Here is a 24616-nt window from a genome sequence, read left to right as displayed (position 1 = left end):
AAACTGAACGACAATGTTAAGGCAAAACAAAACAAAAAAGTAAAGTACTGTACTGTATAATGGAATATAACAGAGCGGTCTATTCGTCATATTTTTGAAAGGAAGCTGGTCTTTAAACACACCCTACTGTCTGCACAAAAAGGAAGAACTACACTTCCCACAATGCTCAGAGAAAAGAATGCAACTAACCCGTTCCTGCGGTCCTCTACATTCTCGCGAGATGAGTACAGGCGGTGGTTTCCAAGGCGACTTTTTAATGCTCCCCCCCCCCCACTTGCCTGTGCCTATAGATTTTCTAGACTCCACGCTGACCAATCCGTTTGCTACCTCGCATAAAAGCGCCCCCCCTCCTCTTCTAATTTTTTACACTCGATTGGTCAGTCGATATGTCTCTGCTGTACTTCCTGGCTGCTACCAACCAATCCGGGCTGTTGCTTTTTTACAAACTGGGGATGTGATGGAAGGAAGAGCGGTGATTGCGGCGTAGAACGCGAGTGTTGCATGGGACTATAGCCGTGGAGAAGCTGGATAACTGGAGTTCGATAGAGATCGGTGAGTGTGCACGAGGACAGGCTTGGAAGCTGGGCTTGAGAGGCTGATCACAGGTATTACACCTACCACTCCTCCCCCTTGCAGTCAGGGCTTATTGGTAGGGGTGTAGGGCACACTTGGATGGTGGGGAAGGGTGGCTCTAGCAATTCAAGAGCTAATTATTTTATTTGATAAACTGCAATTAGTAACAAGAAAAGTTCATTTTGCTCTCGTCCTCCTCCAACTCCGTGGTACTTAGGCCCTGCTCTCTGTAGACATATGATTCTTCTTCTCTTTTCGGTTGGTCATGAAGTAGGTGTGGCAGCAGCAGGAAAAAATATTGCAGAGCCCAGAGTTGCTCCATTTGTAGGGTTACCATATTTGTGAAGACAAAAAATAAAAAAGGACACATGGTCCCACCCCCACATACGCCATTGGATCAGGTGACTGCAGTGGTGTACCTAGGAAAAAACATCTTTAAAAACTGCAATGAGCACTAGAGCATAGGGTTACCATATTGCTCCAGAAAAAGGAGGACGGATTGAGACATCTGGGTTTTACTTCTACTGAATGCAGTGGCAGTAAGGGGGACAGATAGGCGTCTGGGCTTTACTTCTATTGAAAGCAATGGAAGTAAAACCCGGATGTCTCAATCTGTCCTTTTTCTGGAGCCATATGGTAACCCTATGTTCTAGTGCTCATTGCAGTGTTTAAAGATGTTGTTTTTTTCCGAAGTACACTACTGCAGTCACCTGATATAATGGCTATGTGGAGATGGGACCATGTGCTCTTTTTTATTTTTTGTCTTCACAAATATGGTAACCCTACATATGGAGCAACTCTGGGCTCTGCAATATTTTTCCTGCTGCTGCCACACCTACTTCAAGACCAACCAAAAAGAGAAGAAGAAGGTCTGGAGGGATGCTAAAGAAGGAGAAATGAGGTCCTTACCTGCCAATTTTATTTCTTTTAGTTCCTCTAGACTGGCACAGACCCCGCCCTGTCGTTTTTTTAATTGTTTTTCACAGTGTAAGTATTTTTTCTGCAGGAGTTGGTGGTGGTTAAGGGAGTTTAAAAGAGTAGTGGCATTTGGTTTAGCTGGTGAACTGTGGGGTGCTGCTGAAAAGTTCTTGTTCTAATCAGTAGCCAACAGTGTTTTTCCTTGTTTTCTCCATGTGAGTGTGGAGTTGGGATATTGTTGTTTTCAACCTAGTTATTTTTTGCTTGGCTATTCGTTAAGACTGATTGTATTAGGGACTGCACAGCCCACTTGTACTATAGTAGAGAACGACACGGGGAAAAAAATCTGTCCCCGTCACTGCCCCGTCCCCGGCCCACCGTCTCCTTCACCGCTGTCCCCTTCACCGCCCCGTCACCATCCCCGCAGCATCCATATAAGCCTTAGTACTGCAATATTTAGCTTATTCCTTCCTTATAAATCAAAGTTCTGGCTGCTGAACTAGAGAAAGATGTTAGCTGGCAGGGCTTTGTTTATAAATTTTTATCAACACAACTAATATACTACTTTATCCTAAAGCAAAAAAAAGAAAATAAATATAATTTTTTTTTTTTCTACCTTTGTTATCTGGTTTCTGCTTTCCTCATCTTCTCATTCAATTCCTTCCATCCACTGTGTCTTCTCTCTGCATCTTCCATTTGCTGTTACTGTGCCTCTCTCTTCACTCCCCCCTCCAATTGGTCTAGCACCCATCTTCTTCCCTCCACTCCCCCATAGTCTGGCATCTGTCTTCCTTCCAGCGTCTTCTCCCCACTATGTCTTCCACATTTCCCTTCAGGGTCTGTATCTCTACACTCCTTCAATGTCTGTTCTATTCCTTTCCACCACCACCCTTCCCTCCCTCCTTTACCACCACCCTTCAGCTCCTCTCGCGTGGCCTGCCTATCTACCTCCCTCCCTCCCTCTTACTTTTGTACATGTTACAATGTAATTTGTGCAAGCCGCTGGAGCCTGCGAGCTTGGTCCCCAAACAATATCACTTCTGTGTTCCTATTTTCCCCATTTCTAATATCTCCCCTATGTATTTGGCATTGCCCCCCCCTATGTCCATATACCAACCCCATGGCATGTCCCCTTTATGTCTCTGTCCCTATGCCCCATGCACATAATTTCCCCTCTTTCTGTTACTTTCCTGTGTCCAGATTTCCCCTATCTTCCTCTTCGACACCAATGTGTCTCTTCTCTTCAACCCCATCTAGCTTCTTTCCCTCTTTCTTACCCCCCCCCCCTGCTTCCAGCATCTGGCTCACCTGCCTATCCTCCCCTTTCTTTCCTGCTGTGGGTTTCTTTATCTCCCACTTCATCCCCTTGGCCCAGAATCTCTTTCCCTTTCACTTCCTCCTTCCTAGTGTGAGCCGGGAACACGTGCGGTCCAGCAGCCCCCTCCTGCCTGATTGCAGCATTCCGTCAGCTCCCTCCCTCCCTCCACCTCACCTTAGATGCCGAGTTTGCCGGTTTCTTTTTCACCCAGCCGCACGCAATCAAAAAGCCGCGCATGCGCGGCTGCTCAGTTGTTCAATCTTCTGCTCTGATGCAACCGGAAACAGGAAGTTGCAGCAGCGGAGAAGATTGAACAATTGAGCAGCCGCTTGTGCGGCTGGGTGAAAAAGAAAGCTGGCAAACTCTGTATATAAGATGAGGTGGAGGGAGGGAGCTGGCTGAACGCTGCGATCGGGCGGGTGGGGGCTGCTGGACCGTGCGATCCTTGATTGCCTCACTGCGGAGACAAGACCATTCACTTCTCCACAGGGCGGTGAATGGCCTTGTCCTCGTCCCTGCAGCGACTACTATTTTTAGCCGCGGGTAACAACCACTGTGTCATTCTCTATACTGTAGTTAATATCTCAGTCTTCACCTGCTGGCAGAGGAGTGTAAACCCATCCATTTCTGTGCCGGTCTGTAGGGACTAAAAGAAACAAAATTTAGCAGGACCTAATTTCTTCTTTCTTTTTCATTGCTCAACATCAAGTCATATCATGACCTTGTGTGGGGACACTGTATTGTTAGGTGACTTCAATATGCCTGATGTAGACTGGACCACACTTTCCTCTGCGCCAACAGCAGCAGAAGGCTATTAAACTCTATTCAGGGAGCACGACTCAGGCAACTGGTATTGGAGCCAACAAGGGATCGGGCAATACTGGACCTGATACTTACCAATGGAGAAAGTGTCACAGAGGTCTCGGTGGGCAACAGGTTGGCCTCCAGTGACCACAACATGGTATGGTTCAATCTCAGGAAAGGTTTCACAAAATCTAACACATTAACCAAGGTCCTCAGCTTCAAGGACGCCAACTTCGAGGGCATGGGGGATTTCATCCATCAGGCGCTGCATAACCGAGCAGAAACAGATAATGTGGAAGTATTATCCCAGGACAAGCAGGCATGATATTCTCACATGTGGGTGACGTCATCTACGGAGCCCCGATGCGGAAGCATTTTCAAGCAAACTTGATTGAAGATTTAAGTTTGCTCTGCTGCTCCACGCATGCGTGCCTTCCTGCTCCACTAGGGGGTGCATCCCCTCGTGGTCTCCAGTTCAAAATTTTTCCGCGAGCCTAGAAGACGTGTTTTTCAGGCTCTGCCCCAACTGCCTTCTAGCACCGCGATTTTTTCTTGTTTTTTCACGATTAAGTCGCTGTGCGCGAATTCTTTACTCCTTTACTTGATTCCTGCTTCGTTTTCGACGACCCGGAGGCTTCCGGGTCCCCGTGGCCGCGTGGCTAATCGACCCGCGGCTACTTTCGATTTAATGTCCCGGCCTCTGACCGGATTTAAAAAGTGCACCCGGTGCGAGCGGCTTCTTTCTCTCACAGATCCGCATCGCCGGTGCATCCTCTGTCTGGGGGCGGCTCATCCAACCGACTCCTGCCCCCAGTGCGCTATTTTCCAAAAACGGGCCCTCCGCCGAAGAAAAGCCCGCATGGCGGATCTCTTCACCCCGGACCAACCCTCCACCTCGGCCTCGAGGTCGGCCCCGGCCTCGGCCCCGGAAACCTCAGCATCGCCTCGAGACTCGACCCCGAAGTCCTCGGGACAACAAAAAGCCTCGGCTCCGGGTAAGTCCCCTCTTCCCTCTTCAGGTTCTGTAACAGCGAAGAAGCCAACCTCGGGGACAGCGGCGACGCATGGCGGAAGCCCCATGCTTACAGCCCCGTCTAAGCCCTCCAAGCCTTCGGGCCGTGCCTCCACCACACGGGAATACTCTAATACGAGGTCGCCCCCGGTGGAGCGCACCGAGGCAGTGGACATGCCTTCGATGCTGTCCGTGCCCGTCTTCCAGGACCTACTCCGAGCGATGATCACGTCGGAGCTGTCCGCTGCAATGGCCCAGTTTCAATCGGCCTCGACCTCGAATGTGCCAGACCAGCCTGAGCCTCACACCGAACAACCTCGAGGAAAGGTGCGCAACCCTCGCCGCATCCCATCCTCCTCGGACTCCTCGCCGAGACGCCCGAGACGTTCCCCCCCCGCAGACCGCAGAGGGGCAAAACGTCGGGTTAGAACTACAGAAACCTCGAACCGCCGTACCTCCAAGAGGGCACGAGGTTCACCAACTCTACGAGGCCGTTCTCCCACACCTCGTACGGGACCACTAAGGGTGGCTGAGTTATCACTCTCCAACCCGCACATCCTCCGAACTCCCCCTCGGACGCATTCTCCGAGGGAGTCCGGATCAAGGTCACCAATCCGACATCGATCGGTACCCCTAACCCCGGCATCGTCTCCGAGGGGCTCCTCGAGACGCCGAAGATCGACAACCCCGGAACACTCTCACAGTGCTTCCCCAGCCTCGGAGCATGGATCAGAGCATGAACCTCGATACTCGAGGGAAGCCTCCTTATCCTTCTCCAACCGACGAAGGTCTCGTTCCCCGACCCCGCACGGGGCCCCGGGGACATCTCGCCCATCCTTCACTCGCTTTGTCCAAGACATGGGCCACGCATTGGACTTAGACCTCCAGTCCGACTCCAGATACTCTAAGGAATACCTGGCGGAGCTGGATATGCCATCACTGCCCAGAGAGTCCCTTCGCTTACCACCTAACCCGGTACTCCAACAGGCCTTCTTCAGAAACCTGGAGACCCCCTACATGGTCACGGCCGTACCCTCCAAAATGGAGGCCAAGTACCGCACAGTACCTTACCCGGGATTCGAGCAACCACAGCTCTCCCACCAATCGCTGCTAGTAGAATCCTCCTTGAAAAAGGCTCACCCGTCCCGGGTCTCAGCAGCGGTCCCCCCAGGCCGAGAAGGCCGAACCCTGGACAAGTTCGGCAGGAGGCTATACCAAAACGCAATGATGGCCTCTAGGGTGCAAAGCTACACTTTCACCTTCACATCATACCTCAAACACCTCATTGGACTATTGAGAGCCTTTGAGATTGACCTACCGGCCTCCCGGCAGGGAACGTTCGGCCTGCTCTTAGAGTCCCTCTCCAACCTGCGCCTTCATCTATTCCACGCGGCCTACGATGGCTTCGAACTCTCCTCCAGAGAAGCAGCCTTCGCTATCGCCATGCGCCGACTAGCTTGGCTGCGCCTGGTCGACATGGACCCCAACTTACAGGACCGGTTGGCTAACCTCCCCTGCGTGGGAAAGGAATTGTTCGATGACACTATCGAGGCGGCGACAAAACGCCTCTCCGAACATGAACGCTCGTTTGCCTCCCTTGTCCGGCAAAAGCCCAAACCGCCAGCGTCCAGGCCATACAGGGCCCCTCCGCGCCGCTACCCACAAAAGTCCACCCCTGCTTTCTCGCGGCCCCCACCCAGACGTCCGCAAGCCCACCACAGGGCCATGCCCAAGTCTCAACCGCCCGCGAACACCAAACCATCCCCGTCCTTTTGACGGGACACGCGGAAGGGGGCGGGCCCCCTCCGCCATAGTCCCAGGCCTCCTTCCCATCGGGGGTCGACTCAAAGCCTTTTACCCTCGCTGGGAACAAATCACGTCGGACGCATGGGTCCTTGGCGTGATCTCATCAGGGTACTCTCTCAACTTTCGGGCCATTCCCCCAGACAATCCACCAAGGAATTGCCCTCCCAACCGGACTCAGCTACCTCTACTCCTCTCCGAGGCTCGAGACCTGCTCCGCCTGAGAGCAGTGGAGAAGGTCCCCCCCGACCAACGGGGGAAGGGCTTCTACTCCCGTTACTTCCTGGTACCGAAAAAAACGGGAGACCTACGCCCAATACTAGACTTGAGACGCCTCAACAAATTCCTGGTACGGGAAAAGTTTCGGATGCTCTCACTACCAACACTCTACCCCCTGATCGACGAGGGCGACTGGCTCTGCTCCCTCGATCTCAAGGAGGCGTACACACATGTCCCAGTGCACCCCGCTCACCGCAAGTTCTTGCGTTTCCAGGTAGGGGACTGGCACCTACAATACCGAGTCCTCCCCTTCGGACTAGCATCATCACCTCGGGTCTTCACCAAGTGCCTCGTGGTGGTAGCAGCAACCTTACGTTCCCAGGGCCTCCAGGTATTCCCCTACCTGGACGACTGGCTAATCAAAGCCCCGTCCAAGGAAGGGGTTATCTCAGCGACCCAACAGACTATTACCTACCTACAAAGTCTGGGGTTCGAAATAAACTTCCCAAAATCTCAACTACGCCCCTCGCAGTCCCTACAGTTCATCGGGGCCACGCTGGACACGGTTCGCCTCCGTTCCTTCCTCCCCCCTCCGCGCCTGGAGGCGTTAGTAAGTCTGAGCCGAAGGATCTCTCGGCTGACCTCAGTATCAGCTCGACAGATGATGACCCTCCTGGGCCACATGGCCTCCACCGTCCATGTCACACCCTTCGCCCGCCTCCATCTGAGAATCCCTCAATGGACCCTGGCGTCTCAATGGCGTCAAGACCGGGACCCGATCGACCGCTCCGTGACAGTGACTCCTTCATTGCAACGATCGCTCCGCTGGTGGGCCGACTCTTCAAATCTTTCCAAAGGTTTGCTCTTCCTCACCCCACCCCACAGCAAGGTACTCACCACGGACTCGTCGGAGTACGCTTGGGGAGCCCATCTGGACGGCCTACGCACCCAAGGAATGTGGTCAGCACAAGACCGTCGCTGCCACATCAACGTGCTAGAACTTCGGGCCATCTACCTCGCAACTGTAGCCTTTCAACATCTGCTCCGCGACCGAGTGGTTCTCATCCGAACCGACAACCAGGTAGCGATGTACTACATAAACAAACAAGGGGGCACAGGGTCTTGGCCCCTTTGTCGGGAAGCCCTGCGCCTCTGGAAATGGGCAATCTCCAACAACACCTTCCTTCGGGCGGTGTACATACAAGGAGAACAAAACTGCCTGGCGGACAGACTCAGCCGCCTCCTCCAGCCACACGAGTGGTCACTACACTCTCAGGCACTACGAGGAGTGTTCGAACGGTGGGGGACGCCTCAAATAGACCTGTTCGCGTCCCCTCACAATCACAAGCTACCTCTCTTCTGCTCCCGGATATACTCCCCGGACCGGCTCGAGGCCGACGCCTTCCTCCTCAACTGGGAGGGAAGGTTCTTGTACGCGTTCCCGCCGTTTCCTCTGATACTGCGGACGCTTGTCCACCTGAAAACAGTACAAGCCACCCTGATCCTGATTGACCCTCGCTGGCCACGCCAGCCGTGGTTTTCCCTGCTACTTCAACTCAGTGTCAGAGATCCACTGCCTCTGCCTCTGTTTCCCTCTCTACTGTCACAGGGTCAGGGTTCACTGTTACATCCCAATCTTCAGTCTCTTCATCTGAATGCTTGGTTTCTCTCCCCCTGACTGTTCTCCCCGTGTCTCAATCAGTCAAGGAGATATTGGAGGCCTCCAGAAAAACCTCAACGAGAACCTGCTACTCACAAAAGTGGACCAGATTCTCAACCTGGTGCTCCTCCCACAGCCAGGACCCGGTGTCGGTCCCCGTCCCCCTGGTCCTTGACTATCTACTTCAACTATCTCATTCCGGCCTAAAGACCAACTCCATTCGAGTACACCTCAGTGCAATTGCGGCCTTTCATCAGCCCCTGGAAGGGAAAGCCCTCTCGCTCCATCCCTTAGTCACTCGCTTCATGAAGGGTCTGCTAAACGTCCACCCCCCTCTCAAACCTTCCCCGGTGGTTTGGGACCTTAACGTGGTTCTGGCTCAACTAATGAAACCTCCATTTGAGCCATTAGACAAATGCCATCCAAAATTCCTCACTTGGAAGGTAATTTTCTTACTCGCGCTCACGTCCGCACGGCGGGTTAGTGAGCTACAAGCGTTGGTAGCGGACCCACCCTTCACGGTATTCCATCACGACAAGGTGGTACTCCGCACCCATCCAAAGTTCCTACCTAAAGTAGTGTCTGATTTCCATCTAAATCAGTCCATCGTCTTACCCGTGTTTTTTCCCAAGCCCCACTCTCACCCAGGAGAAGTGGCGCTCCACACTCTTGACTGCAAAAGAGCGTTAGCCTTTTACCTCCAACGCACTCAGCCACACCGGAAAGTCCCACAACTGTTCCTGTCCTTCGACCCAAACCGGTTAGGCCACCCAGTTTCCAAACGCACCTTATCCAACTGGTTGGCCGATTGCATCTCCTTTTGCTACGCTCAGACTGGTCTCGCGCTGCATGGTCGAGTAACGGGACACAAAGTCCGAGCGATGGCAGCCTCCGTAGCCTTCCTCAGGTCCACACCTATCGAGGAAATCTGCAAAGCTGCCACATGGTCTTCGGTTCATACCTTCACCTCCCACTACTGTCTGGACTCCCTGTCCAGAAGCGATGGCCGGTTCGGCCAATCGGTATTGCGAAATCTATTTGCTTAAATTGCCAACTTCCCTCCATCCCTCTTCAGTAAGCTTGGAGGTCACCCACATGTGAGAATATCATGCCTGCTTGTCCTGGGATAAAGCACAGTTACTTACCGTAACAGGTGTTATCCAGGGACAGCAGGCATATATTCTCACAACCCACCCACCTCCCCGAGGTTGGCTCCTTGGCTAGTTAAGTGAACTGGAGACCACGAGGGGATGCACCCCCTAGTGGAGCAGGAAGGCACGCATGCGTGGAGCAGCAGAGCAAACTTAAATCTTCAATCAAGTTTGCTTGAAAATGCTTCCGCATCGGGGCTCCGTAGATGACGTCACCCACATGTGAGAATATATGCCTGCTGTCCCTGGATAACACCTGTTACGGTAAGTAACTGTGCTTTGTGGTCAACTCTAAAAGCTACCATACTAGAAGCAACCAACCGCTTTATTAAATTGGTAAGTAAACGGCGAAGAAACAATAAGCCACAGTGGTTCTCTGCAGAGATCTCAGACCTCATAAAAGAAAAGAAAAGAGCGTTCATATCTTATAAACAATCAGGGAAGCAGGACTCTAGGGAAGACTATCTGGCCAAGTCAAGAGCAGTCAAAACAAAGGTCAAAGAGGCCAAATTTAGAATGGAGGAGAATCTAGCGAAGAACATCAAGAAGGGCAATAAACCCCTCTTCAGGTATATTAGTGATAGAAACAGAAACACAGGCGGGATAGTACGCCTTAAGAAACCAGACAGGAACTATGTAGAATCGGACTCTGAAAAGGCTGAACTATTAAATGAATACTTCTGCTCAGTCTTCACCCGTGAGGCGCCGGGATCCGGCCCTCAGCTGCAGACAAGGGATAGCTCTGCAGACCCATTTTGAAATTTCAAGTTTTCACCCAGCACTGTCCACTTTGAACTATCTAATCTCAAGGTTAACAAAGCAATGGGACCAGACAACCTACACCCCAGGGTACTCAGGGAATTAAGTGACGTCTTGGCAGAACCGCTATCCGCGCTCTTCAATCTCTCCCTTAGTACAGGTAAAGTCCCCATTGGACTGGAAAACGGCTAACGTCATTCCACTCCACAAAAAAGGTTGCAGGACGGAGGCTGCTAACTACAGACCAGTGAGTCTCACATCAATAGTGAGCAAGCTAATGGAAACTCTAATCAAACGCCAATTGGCTACGATCTTAGATGAGGAGAATCTATGAGATACGCGTCAACATGGATTTACTAAGGGGAGGTCCTGCCAATCTAACCTAATCAGCTTCTTTGACTGGGTGACAGGGAAGCTGGATGTTGGGGAGTCCCTAGATATCATATACTTGGATTTCAGCAAAGCATTCGATAGCGTGCCACACCGCAGGTTGTTGAACAAGATGAGCTCTATAGGATTAGGAGACACATTGACAGCATGGGTTAGGGACTGGCTTGGAGGTAGGCTTCAGAGGGTGATGGTGAACGGCACCCCCTCCGAAAAGACGGAGGTGATCAGTGGAGTGCCGCAGGGCTTGGTCTTGGGCCCGATCCTATTCAACATCTTCATAAGGGACTTGGCTGAGGGACTTCAAGGTAAAATAGCGCTATTCGCCGATGACGCCAAACTATGCAATGTAGTAGGCAGGAACACGTCAGACCAAAGCACAGGGCCAGACGGAAACTCAATGCCTGACAGTATGGTGCACAACCTACTCCTACTGGAGCACTGGTCCAGGACCTGGCAACTCAGTTTCAATACCGAAAAATGTAAAGTCATGCACCTGGGCAGCCAAAATCCATGCAAGACGTACACCTTTAATGGTAAAATCCTACAAAGGACTGTAGCAGAACGTGACTTAGGGGTGATCATCAGTGAGGACATGAAGACTGCCAAGCAAGTGGAGAAAGCTTCATCTAAGGCTAGACAAATCATAGGTTGTATACATAGGGGTTTCGTCAGCCGGAAGCCCGAAGTCATTATGCCATTGTACAGATCCATGGTGAGACCCCATCTGGAGTACTGTGTACAATTTTGGAGGCCGCATTACCGCAAAGATGTGCTGAGACTTGAGTCGGTCCAGTGTATGGCCACCCGGATGGTCTCGGGGCTCAAGGATCTCCCGTATGAGGAAAGGCTGAAAAAATTGCAGCTATACTCACTCGAGCGCAGAGAGAGGGGGGACATGATCGAGACGTTTAAATATCTCACGGGCCGTATAGAGGTGGAGGAGGATATCTTCTTTTTCAAAGGCCCCACGGCAACAAGAGGGCATCCGTGGAAAATCAGGGACGGAAAACTACACGGTGACACCAGGAAATACTTCTTCACCGAGAGGGTGGTTGATCACTGGAATAATCTTCCATTGCAGGTGGTCGAGGCCAGGAGCGTGCCTGATTTTAAGTCAAAATGGGATTGCCACGTGGGATCTCTTCACAGAGAAAGGTAGGGGAGGGTTATTGGGGTGGGCAGACTTGGTGGGCCGTGGCCCTTATCTGCCGTCTATTTTTATGTTTCTACTTTTTACTTCTCTCTCACAAACTGCAGAGTTGCACTGTTTCATGGCCCTAGGAGAGTGGTCCTTTTTCATGTAAAACATCCCAATGTGAATATGAGAAAGCTCAGGGCCATTAAAAGATTTCAATCTTACACATACTAATTTTTGTAAACCGCCTTGACCTGCTAGTTCAGATTCAGTGTTAAACTTTAAAAACTACTATTACTAATGATTCTACAACACTTTGAGGATATATTTTAGTTTCAAACCATTTTATTAAGTGAAACGGCGCAAAGAGAAATACAACCTAAAAACACAATACAGCACACATACAAAAATGATGAGGACCAGCCAGCACGATTTCAGCAAAGGCAGATCTTGTTTGATGAACTTGCTGCACTTCTTCGAGGGAGTAAACAGGCAGATAGACAAGGGCGACCCGGTCGACAGTGTATATCTGGACTTTCAGAAGGCGTTCGACAAGGTTCCGCATGAACGACTACTTCGGAAAATTGCGAGCCATGGAATCGAGGGTGAAATACTCACGTGGTTTAAAAACTGGCTGGAGCATAGGAAACAGAGTGTGTGTGTGTGTGTGTGTGGGGGGGGTAAATGGACAATACTTGAACTGGAAGAGTGCCACCAGTGGGGTGCCGCAGGGCTCGGTGCTTGGACCCATGCTCTTCAACATCTTTATAAATGATCTGGAATAAGTACGACGTGCGAGGTGATTAAATTTGCAGACGATACGAAGTTATTCAGAGTAGTGAAGGCACAGAGGGATTGCGAAGATCTGCAACATGATATAATCAGGCTCGAGGAATGGGCATCAACATGGCAGATGAGGTTCAACGTGGACAAGTGTAAAGTGATGCTTGTCGGTAACAAAATCTCATACATGAATACAGGATGTCCGGGGCGGTACTTGAAGAGACCTCCCAGGAAAGGGACTTGGGAGTTCTGATCGACAGGTCGATGAAGCCGTCCATGCAATGTGTGGCAGGGCGAAAAGGGCAAACAGAATGCTAGGAATGATAAAGAAGGGGATTACGAACAGATCGGAGAAGGTTATCGTGCCACCATACCGGGCCATGATGCACCCTCACTTGAAGTACTGCGTCCAGCACTAGTCACCGTACGTGAAGAATGACATGGTATTACTCGAAAGGGTCCAGAGAAGAGCGACTAAGATGGTTAAGGGGTGGAGGAGCTGCCATACAACGGAAGATTAGAGAAACTGGGCCTCTTCTCCCTCAAACAGAGGAGATTGAGAGGGGACATGATCGAAACATTCAAGGTACTGAAGGGAATAGACTTAGTAGATAAGGGCAGGTTGTTCACCCTCTCCAAGGTAGGGAGAATGAGAGGGCACTCTCTAAAGTTGAAAGGGGATAGATTACATATGAACGTAAGGAAGTTCTTCTTCACCCAGAGAGTGGTAGAAAACTGGAACGCTCTTTTGGAGTCTGTCATAGGGGAAAACACCCTCCAGGGATTCAAGACAGTTAGACAAGTTTCTCCTGAACCAGAACGTACACAGGTAGGGCTAGTCTCAGTTAGGGCACTGGTCTTTGACCAGAGGGCTGCTGCATGAGCGGACTGCTGGGCACGATGGACTACTGGTCTGACCCAGCAGCGGCAATTCTTAGTTCTTAAATGTAGCTCATTGGCCTTGTTATCATATAACTCAAAGCATTGCGTGCTAACTACAAAATGAATATACAAAGTAACAAGTATTGGAAACATCCATTTCATTTTCAATTACATCCATACATATCCCCCCCTCCCTCTGTTACACCGTTCCTCTGGCCTTTTAAGAATCGTGTGAACATAAGGCCTACGATAACTCATTTAATAGTAAACTACGTCCCCTAGGATGTAGTTGGTTTATATAGGGCTGCCATACCATACCAGCAAATATGCATCCCTACTTTCCTTAGTTCCCTGTGCCTCCCAATAAGCCAATTGGTGAAGTTGATTTCTCCATCACCAGAAGTCAGGGGGATCCCCCACAGTCCAATATACCTAGTAGTACTAGGTATATTTTACTACTAGGTATATTTTATGTCACAGGGTCTTTGCACCACCTGACATTGGCCCATGCGCTCCCTGTACGTCAAGCACTTTATCCCAGAACAAGCAGGCATGATATTCTCACATGTGGGTGACGTCATCTACGGAGCCCCGATGCGGAAGCATTTTCAAGCAAACTTGATTGAAGATTTAAGTTTGCTCTGCTGCTCCACGCATGCGTGCCTTCCTGCTCCACTAGGGGGCGCATCCCCTCGTGGTCTCAAGTTCAAAATTTTCCGCTGAGCCTAGAAGTCGTGTTTTTTCAGGCTCTGCCCCAACTGCCTTCTAGCACCGCGATTTTTTCTTATTTTTCTCGATTAAGTCGCTGTGCGCAAATTTTTTCTTGTTCCTGCTTCATTTTTGATCGACCCGGAGGCTTCCGGGTCCCCGTGGCCGCGTGGCTACTCGAGCCGCGGCCAGTTTCGATTCTATGTCCCGGCCTTTGACCGGCTTTAAAAAGTGCACCCGGTGCGAGCGGCTTCTTTCCATCACAGACCCGCATCGCCGGTGCATCCTCTGCCTGGGGGCCGCTCATCCAACCGACTCCTGCCCCCAGTGTGCTACTTTCCAGAACCGGGCCCTCCGCCGAAGAAAAGCCCGTATGGCGGATCTCTTCGTCGCCGACCAACCCTCTACCTCGGCCTCGAGGTCGGCCCCGGCCTCGGCCCCGAATACCTCGGCATCGCCTCGAGACTCGAATCCGAAGTCCTCGGGACAACAGAAAGCCTCTGCTCCGGGTAAGTCCCCTCTTCAGGTTCCGTAACAGCGAAGAAGCCAGCCTCGGGGACACCGGCGACGCATGGCGGAAGTCCCATGCTTACAGCCCCGGCGAAGCCCTCCAAGCCTTCGGGCCGTGCCTCCACCACACGGGAATACTCTGATACGAGGTCGCCCCCGGTGGAGTGCACCGAGGCAGTGGACATGCCCTCGATGCTGTCCGTGTCCGTTTTCCTGGACCTACTCCGAGCGATGATCTCATCGGAGCTGTCAGCTGCAATGGCCCATCTACAACCGGCCTCGACCCCGCATGTGCCAGACCAGCCTGAGCCTCGCGTCGAGCCACCTCGGGGGGAAAGCGCACAAGCTTCGCCGCATCCCATCCTCCTCGGACTCCTCGCCGAGACACCCGAGGCGCTCTCCCTCCACAGACCGCCGCAGGGCAAAACGTCGTGCTAAAACGACAGAAACCTCGAACCGCCGTACCTCCAAGAAGGCCCGGGGTTCCCCCACTCTACGAGGCCGTTCACCTACACCTCGTACGGGACCGCTGAGGGTGGCGGAGCTATCACTCTCCAACCCGTGCATCCTCCGAACTCCCCCTCGGACCGGGGCTCCGATCCGAGGTTTCAGGCTTTCACCGCGGGAGTCCGGGTCGAGGTCATCGATTCGACATCGATCGGTACCCCGAACCCTGGCATCGTCTCAAAGGGGCTCCTCGAGACGTCGGAGATCCACGACCCCGGAACACTTTCACAGTGCTTCCCCGGTCTCGGAGCGTGGATCGGAGCAGGAGCCTCGATACTCGAGGGAAGCCTCCCCATCCTTCTCCACCCGACGGAGGTCTCGTTCACCGACCCCGCACGAGGCCTCGAACATCCCGCCCATCCTTCTCTCGCTTTGTCCAGGACATGGGCCACGCTTTGGACTTAGACCTCCAGTCCGACTCCAGATACTCTAAGGAGTACCTAGCGGAGCTGGATATGCCATCACTGCCCAGAGAGTCCCTTCGCTTACCACCTAACCCGGTACTCCAACAGGCTTTCTTCAGGAATCTGGAGACCCCCTATATGGTCACAGCAGTACCCTCCAAAATGGAGGCCAAGTACCGTACAGTACCCTTCCCGGGATTTGAACAACCGCAGCTCTCCCACCAGTCGCTGTTAGTAGAATCCTCCTTGAAAAAGGCTCACCCCTCCAGGGTCTCAGCGGCGGTCCCCCCAGGTCGAGAAGGCCGAACCCTAGACAAGTTCGGTAGGAGACTATATCAAAATGCGATGATGGCCTCTAGGGTGCAAAGCTACACTTTCACCTTCACATCCTACCTCAAACACCTCATTGGACTACTGAGAGCCTTTGAGACTGACTTACCGGCCTCCCGCCAAGGAGCGTTTAGCCTGCTTTCAGAGTCCCTCTCCAACCTACGCCTCCATCTATTCCACGCGGCCTACGATGGCTTCGAACTCTCCTCCAGAGAGGCAGCCTTTGCTATCGCCATGCGCCGACTAGCTTGGCTGCGCCTGGTCGACATGGACCCCAACTTACAGGACCGGTTGGCTAACCTCCCCTGCGTGGGTAAAGAACTGTTCGATGACACTATCGAGGCGGCTACAAAACGCCTCTCCGAACACGAACGCTCGTTTGCCTCCCTCGTGCGGCAAAAGCCTAAACCGCCCGCGTCCAGGCCGTTCAGGGCTCCTCCGCGCCGCTACCCACAAAAATCCACTCCTGCCTTCTCGCGGCCTCCGCCCAGGCGTCCGCAAGCCCACCATCGGGCTCTGCCCAAGTCCCAACCGCCTGCGACTACCAAACCATCCCCGTCCTTTTGACGGGATACGCGGAAGGGAGCGGGCCCCCTCCGCCATAGTCCCAGGCCTCCTTCCCATCGGGGGTCGCCTCAAAGTCTTTTACCCTCGCTGGGAACAAGTCACGTCGGACACATGGGTCCTTGGCGTGATCTCATCAGGATACTCTCTCAACTTTCGGGCCATTCCTCCAGACAACCCCCCAAGGAATAGCCCTCAACCGGACGCAGCTACCCCTACTCCTCTCCGAAGCTCGAGATCTGCTTCACCTGAGAGCAGTGGAGGAGGTTCCCCCCGGCCAACGGGGGAAGGGCTTCTACTCCCGTTACTTCCTGGTACCGAAAAAAACGGGAGACCTACGCCCAATACTAGACTTGAGACGCCTCAACAAATTTCTGGTACGGGAAAAATTTTGGATGCTTTCCCTACCGACCCTCTACCCCCTGATTGACGAGGGCAACTGGCTCTGCTCCCTCGATCTGAAGGAGGCGTACACACATGTTCCAGTGCACCCTGCTCACCGCAAGTTCTTGCGTTTTCAGGTGGGAGACCTGCACCTGCAATACCGAGTCCTCCCCTTCGGCCTAGCATCGTCACCTCGGGTCTTCACCAAGTGCCTTGTGGTGGTCGCAGCTACCTTACGCTCCCAAGGTCTTCAGGTATTCCCCTACCTGGACGACTGGCTGATCAAAGCCCCGTCCAGGGAAGGGGTTATCTCAGCGACCCAACAGACTATTATCTACCTACAGAGTCTGGGGTTCGAGATAAACTTCCCAAAATCCCAACTACGCCCCTCGCAGTCCCTACAATTCATCGGGGCCATGCTGGACACGGTTCGCCTCCGTTCCTTCCTCCCCCCTCCGCGTCTAGAGGCATTAGTAAGTCTGAGCCGAAGGATCTCACTGCTGACCTCGGTATCAGCTCGACAGATGATGACTCTCCTGGGCCACATGGCCTCCACCGTCCATGTCACACCCTTCGCCCGTCTCCATCCGAGAATCCCTAAATGGACCCTGGCCTCTCAATGGCGTCAAGACCGGGACCCGATCGATCGTCCCGTGACAGTGACTCCTTCCTTGCAACGATCGCTCCGCTGGTGGGCCGACTCTTCAAATCTTTCCAAAGGTTTGCTCTTCCTCGCCCCTCCTCACAGCAAGGTATTCACCACGGACTCGTCGGAGTACGCTTGGGGAGTCCACCTAGATGGCCTCCGCACTCAGGGAATGTGGTCAGCAGAAGACCGCCGCTGTCACATCAACGTGCTAGAGCTCCGGGCCATCTATCTCGCAGCTGTAGCTTTTCAACATCTGCTTCACGACCGGGTGGTCCTCATCCGAACCGACAACCAGGTTGCAATGTACTACGTAAACAAACAAGGGGGGACAGGGTCTTGGTCCCTCTGTCGGGAAGCCATGTGCCTCTGGAAATGGGCAATCTCCAACAACACCTTCCTTCGAGCGGTGTACATACAAGGAGAACAAAACTGTCTGGCGGACAGACTCAGTCGCCTCCTCCAGCCACACGAGTGGTCACTGCACTCTCAGACCCTACGACAGGTGTTCGAAAAGTGGGGGACGCCTCAAATAGATCTGTTTGCATCCCCCCACAATCACAAACTGCCCCTCTTCTGCTCCCGGATACACTCCCCGGACCGACTCTAGGCCGACGCCTTCCTCCTCGACTGGGAGGGAAGGTTTCTGTACGCGTTTCCGCCGTTTCCTCTGATCCTGCGTACGCTGGTCCACCTGAAAACGGTGAAAGCCACCCTGATCCTGATTGCTCCTCGCTGGCCACGCCAGCCTTGGTTTTCCCTTCTACTTCAACTCAGTGTCAGAGATCCACTGCCTCTGCCTCGGTTTCCCTCTCTACTATCACAGAGTCAGGGTTCGCTGTTACATCCCAATCTTCAATCTCTTCATCTGAATGCTTGGTTTCTTTCCCCCTGACTTCTCTCCCCGTGTCTCAATCAGTCAAGGAGATATTGGAGGCCTCTAGAAAGACCTCGACGAGAACCTGCTATTCCCAAAAGTGGACCAGATTCTCAGCCTGGTGCTCCTCTCACAGCCAGGACCCGGTGTTGGTCCCCGTCCCTCTGGTCCTTGACTATTTACTTCAATTATCTCACTCCGGCCTAAAGACCAACTCCATTCGAGTACATCTCAGTGCGATTGCGGCCTTTCATCAGCCCCTGGAAAGAAAAGCCCTCTCGCTCCACCCCTTAGTCTCTCGCTTCATGAAGGGTCTTCTGAATGTCCACCCTCCTCTCAAACCCCCTCCGGTGGTTTGGGACCTTAACGTGGTTCTGGCTCAACTAATGAAACCTCCATTTGAGCCCCTAGACAAATGCCATCCTAAATTCCTCACTTGGAAGGTGATTTTCCTGCTTGCACTCACTTCCGCCCGGCGAGTTAGTGAGCTACAGGCTCTGGTAGCGGACCCACCCTTCACTGTATTCCACCATGACAAGGTGGTACTCCGCACACATCCAAAGTTCTTGCCTAAAGTAGTGTCTGATTTTCACCTCAATCAGTCCATCGTCTTGCCCGTGTTTTTCCCCAAGCCCCACTCTCACCCCGGAGAGGTGGCGCTTCACACTCTTGACTGTAAGAGAGCGTTGGCCTTTTACCTCCAAAACACTCAACCACACCGGAAAGTCCCACAATTGATTTTGTCCTTCGACCCAAACCGGTTAGGCCACCCAGTTTCCAAGCGCACCTTGTCCAACTGGTTGGCCGATTGCATCACCTTTTGCTACGCTCAGGCTGGTCTCGCGCTGCATAGTCGAGTAACGGGACACAAGGTCCGAGCGATGGCAGCCTCCGTAGCGTTCCTCAGATCCACACCTATTGAGGAAATCTGCAAGGCTGCCACGTGGTCTTCGGTTTACACTTTCACCTCCCACTACTGTCTGGACTCACTGTCCAGAAGCAATGGCCGGTTCGGCCAATCGGTATTGCGAAATCTATTTGCTTAAATTGCCAACTTCCCTCCATCCCTTTTCAGTTAGCTTGGAGGTCACCCACATATGAGAATATCATGCCTGCTTGTCCTGGGATAAAGCACAGTTACTTACCGTAACAGGTGTTATCCAGGGACAGCAGGCATATATTCTCACAACCCGCCCACCTCCCCGAGGTTGGCTTCTTTGCTAGTTAAGTGAACTGGAGACCACGAGGGGATGCGCCCCCTAGTGGAGCAGGAAGGCACGCATGCGTGGAGCAGCAGAGCAAACTTAAATCTTTAATCAAGTTTGCTTGAAAATGCTTCCGCATCGGGGCTCCGTAGATGACGTCACCCACATGTGAGAATATATGCCTGCTGTCCCTGGATAACACCTGTTACGGTAAGTAACTGTGCTTTTTTGCCAGATGAAATACAGGTTATAAGTCTGTGTTAATGAGGAGGAGATGATGACAGTAAAGTGCTGGTTGCCTATGTATTTTATTCTTTGTATCTGTTGCTCTGTTTTGTGGATGTATTTATTGTCGATCTTGTATGTATTTTTGTATGTAAGTCTGTAACCCACCCTGGGTAAGGGCGGAATATAAATAAATAACCTTTAGAACAGGGGTCTCAAAGTCCCTCCTTGAGGGCCGCAATCCAGGTTTTCAGGATTTCCCCAATGAATATTCATGAGATCTATGTGCATCCACTGCTTTCAATACATATTCTTTGGGGAAATCCTGAAAACCCGACTGGATTGCAGCCCTCGAGGAGGGACTTGGAGATCCCTGCTTTAGAGGCACTGCGACTCAATTGGTTTGGTTTATGTCCAGCAGAGACTCTATATAATCTGCTATACGGCGCCAAAAGCGTTGTATAACAGGGCACAACCACAAAGCATGTCCAAAGGTATTGTCACCCTGCCCACATTTAAGGCACTTTGCTGTGGGCAAGCCCCCACAATAGTACAGCTGTTGCTGGGTAAAATAGGCTCTAAGCAATATTCTATAACCACTTTCATGAAGCTGCGCACTTGAAGTCAGCCGGGGTATTCCACAGATATTCTCAATGAAATTCCTTTGCGTTAGTCACATGCAGCTCCTTCTCTTACCCAGCAATATATCTCTGAACATCCTGAGGTGGTAAAAGATGGAATAAGGCTTTATAAATCCCTGATACTGTTACCTCCTGCTCATTGCCCTGTATAAAGAAGGCACGAAGGTGAGTACCCACCCACTGAGCAGTAAGTTCCGGATGGAATGTGGACCAGTAATGTAGCAGTTGATGATAAGCAAATTGGGTTCCCCCAACTATAACCCACCTTATTACTAACCATCTCTAGGGACAGCAAGTCTCCTAATATGCTCCAACCGCATAGTGCCCGCTCTGTCCTGACTCATGAAGGATCGATTCCCATCTCCCGGGAGAAATATCACATTATCCCTTAAGGACAGGAGCTCAGTTTGACCAGGATTCCCCCCCCCCCCCAACAATTTGACCCACCATCTCCACATCTCCTGTAATGGGCGCAACAGGATGCTATCTCAACTTTACTGGGGTCTGCTCCCTCTTCAAATGTAATGAGCTCAGAAACGGATAAGAATAATATTGCTCCATGTCGGGGGTGGGGGGGAGGAATACCTGTTCTGATTGTGTAGCCATTCCCCTCACATGGTGCAAAAGACGAGCCTTATTATAAAGTTGTATTTGTGGTAGTCCCAATCCATTCTGGCGCAAACCCCCAAACATATTGCTAAACTTCAATTTTGTGGGTGTTTGTTTTTGTGTGGGGTGTTTTTTTTTTTTGGGGCCCAACAAAATATACCCATACAGTTGTGGAGTTTTCTTAGATCTTTCCAGAGCGAAGTAAGGGGCAAAGTCTGAAGCACATACAAACATTTTGGCAAGATCATTATCTGATTCCGAATCAAGCCAATCCTACCCAAACGCGAAATGGGTAAATCTCTCCAACTCTCTAGCAACAATCTCATTTCCTGAAGGAAGCGCGGAACATTCAGCGCATATAGCGATGCAGTCTCCATTCCCATTTGCACACCCAAATATTTAAACAAATTCTCTGCCCAATGGCGGGGAAAGTGTGTATCCCACCCCAAATGCAGATCTAGACCCAAAATAATGGCTTCTGATTTGTCCAAATTCAAACGGAATCCCCCATAATCCCCATATTCTTTCATCACCTCGAAGATCTGCCAAAACTACTCCGGACTCGTGAGGTATACCAAAAGATCGTCGGCAAATGCTGCCATCTTAAACTCCTGTGAACCAACTGACACCCCTCTTACGGAGGGCAAAGCATATACATCCCTCAACAATGGATCCAGTGTCAAAACAAACAGGAATGGCGAAAGCAGGCAGCTCTACCTACTGCCTCCTATAATGTTAATTTGCTTGGAATCAGTCATTAACACTATCACCTGTGGGAGGACATACAATGCATGTAGCTGACACAAAAAAATCCATCAAACTCATAGTCCGCTAGAGTATCATATATAAAAACTCTCAGCGTACACTGTGAAAGGCCTTTCTGCGTCGAAACTAATAATAATAATAATAATAACTTTATTCTTGTATACCGCCATACCCAGAGAGTTCTAGGCGGTTCACAGCAATTTATCAAATTATAAACATATCAGAGTTTACAGATAACAACAATAAAGAACAATTGACATAGAATGATGTCGTTAAGGTTAGCTGGAGAGGGAAGAAAAGGTTGAGGGTAGTGGGAAGGGATATTACAGTAAGAAGGAGAGAGAGGGGATTTCAGTGCATAGTAGAGAGGGGAGTTCAGTGCATTGTAGAGGATAGGGTATCAGGGGTTGTGTCCATGGAAAAGGTGAGTTTTGAGTAGCTTTCTGAAGTCGAGGTAGGTGGGGGCCTCGAGCACCATTTGGGCTAGCCATGGGTTCAGTTTAGCCGCTTGAAAAGCGAAGGTTTTGTCGAAGAACCTTTTGAGGTGACATAGTTTTAGTGAGGAGCAGTGTTCCCTCTAAGCGGGCGGGTGTTGTGAGCAAACTTTTTTCACCGTGAGCCAAAAATATCGGGCGCCAGCAAGTTATGAGCCAACTCGCCCGATTCTCCTCTCGCCGCCCTGCCATCTGCCGTACGCCTCTTCCGATCGTGCGCTGTGACGAGAAACGTGTGCGCTGCGATGTAATATTTTGTGCGCCAGCGCACGCCAGCGCAGCTTAGCGGGAACACTGGTTCAAATGGTTTTATTTATTTCCCCAAATTTATTTTTGTTATACGCATTGAAAATATTTGATATTGCGTTTAAATCAAAATCTCAATAAACTTGAAACGAGTGCCCGTGAGATTGTGGGAGGGTTAAATACTCAAAACTTAGAAGTTTTTGCTACGCCAGCTTTCTGGTATCTTTACATACAGTGGCGTACCTAGCATATGTAACATCCGGGGCCCATCATTTTTTGGCACCCCCCCCCATCTGTAAGAAAAACATGATTTTTAGTAACAAACCACACGTCACACATGAGTACCTAGGAAAAGGCAGCATCTTACATATTGCAGTGAGCAGTACATCAATACACCCATTGTAAAACTAAACAAGCCAGACCAGCACAGATCAATCCTACACCGTCAATCCTAACAGAAAACCATGTCTTTCGAACACACAGAACACAGAAAACACCTTCGCCTAGTAAGGAATATGTAATCACAAACTAACCCCTCCCTCTTTTACAAAACTGTAGTGTGGATTTTAGCTACGGAGGTAACAGCTCTGATGCTCATAAAATTCTGAGCATCAGAGCTGCTACCACCAAGGCTGGTGCTAAAAACGCTTCACAGTTTTGTAAAAGGGGGGATAAAATAAAAATACATAGACAAAGGTTAAATTGAACCAGCAAGAAGCTGGACTCTGCATACAATGCTTCACAGAAACAGTGACACATGTCTCCTAAAGCAATAAATAAATAGAAATTTTTTTCTACCTTTGTCTTCTGTGGTTTCTCCTTTCCTCATCTTCTTGTAACTCTCTTCCTTCCATTCACTGTCTGCCGTCTCTCTTCCCCTATATGGCATCTTCTCTCCTTCTATGCCCCTTCCAGAAACTGTATGCCTCCCCCTTCATCTCTCCTTTCACCCCATTGGTCTGGCATCTCTCTCCTCGCCTTCCCTCTCCCACACCTCTCCTCATAGTCTGGTATCTCCCCTTCCCTGATTCTCTGGCATCTCTCTCCTTTCCTTTTCTTCCATCTTTCGCTCCCCCTCCATGCTCTCACATCTCCCCCTTCCTTTTCCCTTAGACTGGCATACCTTCCTCCTATGCTCCAAGCCCTGGCATCTCCTTTAATTCCCTCCCTCATCTTCCTTCTCCCTCCAGCTGGGTACCGCAACACTCTTCCCTGCAGCTCTGCACTTCCCCACAATTGCCATGCTTCGGTTCCTCTTCTTCCTTCCTTCCTCCCCCCCCCATCCCCCCCCGCGGGACCCTGCGGCACCATCAACTCTTACTCCCTCTAATGTCGGCCCTGCAGCTCCAGACTTCCTCGCACCTTCTCCCCTCCCCCTTTGGATCGCTATTATTTTAAATGTTATAGCCGCGGAGCTGTATCCATCAGTGGAGATGTCTAACCTCGGCCTGCCCCGGAACTCTTACTGCAACAGTGACTTCCTGTTCCTGCCTAGACGGGCGGCTGCTGCAGTAAGAGTTCCGGGGCAGGCCGAGGTTAGACATCTCCACTGATGGATACAGCTCCGCGGCTATAACATTTAAAATAATAGCGATCCAAAGGGGGAGGGGAGAAGGTGCGAGGAAGTCTGGAGCTGCAGGGCCGACATTAGAGGGAGTAAGAGTTGATGGTGCCGCAGGGTCCCGCGGGGGGGGGGGTGGGGGGGGGGAGGAAGGAAGGAAGAAGAGGAACCGAAGCATGGCAATTGTGGGGAAGTGCAATCCCCCCAATGCGTCCCCTTACCTTACCTCCCCTTACCTTTGCGACGCGTGTGTGCGCTGTGAAGAGAAACTTTGCGCTGCGATGTAATATTTTGTGCGCGAGCGCAGGCCAGCGCACCTTAGCGGGAACACTGGTGAGGAGGGAGTCCAAGTGTAGCCGTTGTCTCTGCTCTAATGATATTAAGAGTTGTCTCATATTCTTAGCAATAGAGCACCCTCTTACAAACTCCACTTGGGCTTCATGTATTAGACTGGGTAGCAAAGTCACCAATCTGTTAGCCAGTATCTTAGCTAACAGTTTTACTTCTGTGTTTAACAATGAAATGGGTCTATA

At 51.3% G+C, this 24616-nt stretch overlaps 1 protein-coding gene across 6 annotated transcripts in view; it reads left to right on the top strand.

Moving 5' to 3' along the window:
• The first annotated feature begins 316 nt into the window (after nucleotides 1-316).
• TROAP (trophinin associated protein) overlaps nucleotides 317-24616 on the top strand; it is a 142222-nt gene continuing 117922 nt past the window's right edge. The window contains exon 1 of one of the 6 annotated variants that reach the window (XM_033937859.1): nucleotides 317-552. The gene's annotated coding sequence lies outside the window, so the exon portion shown is untranslated. Of the gene's footprint in view, nucleotides 606-24616 lie in introns of all 6 variants that reach the window. The other 5 variants (XM_033937860.1, XM_033937858.1, XM_033937857.1 and 2 more) reach the window with 5 other exon arrangements.

The sequence above is a fragment of the Geotrypetes seraphini genome, chromosome 3, assembly GCF_902459505.1.
Source record: "Geotrypetes seraphini chromosome 3, aGeoSer1.1, whole genome shotgun sequence".
NCBI classification, from domain to species: Eukaryota; Metazoa; Chordata; class Amphibia; order Gymnophiona; family Dermophiidae; genus Geotrypetes; species Geotrypetes seraphini.
The sequence above is the reverse complement of the archived record's forward strand: the minus strand, read 5'-3'. Positions and strand labels throughout refer to the sequence as shown.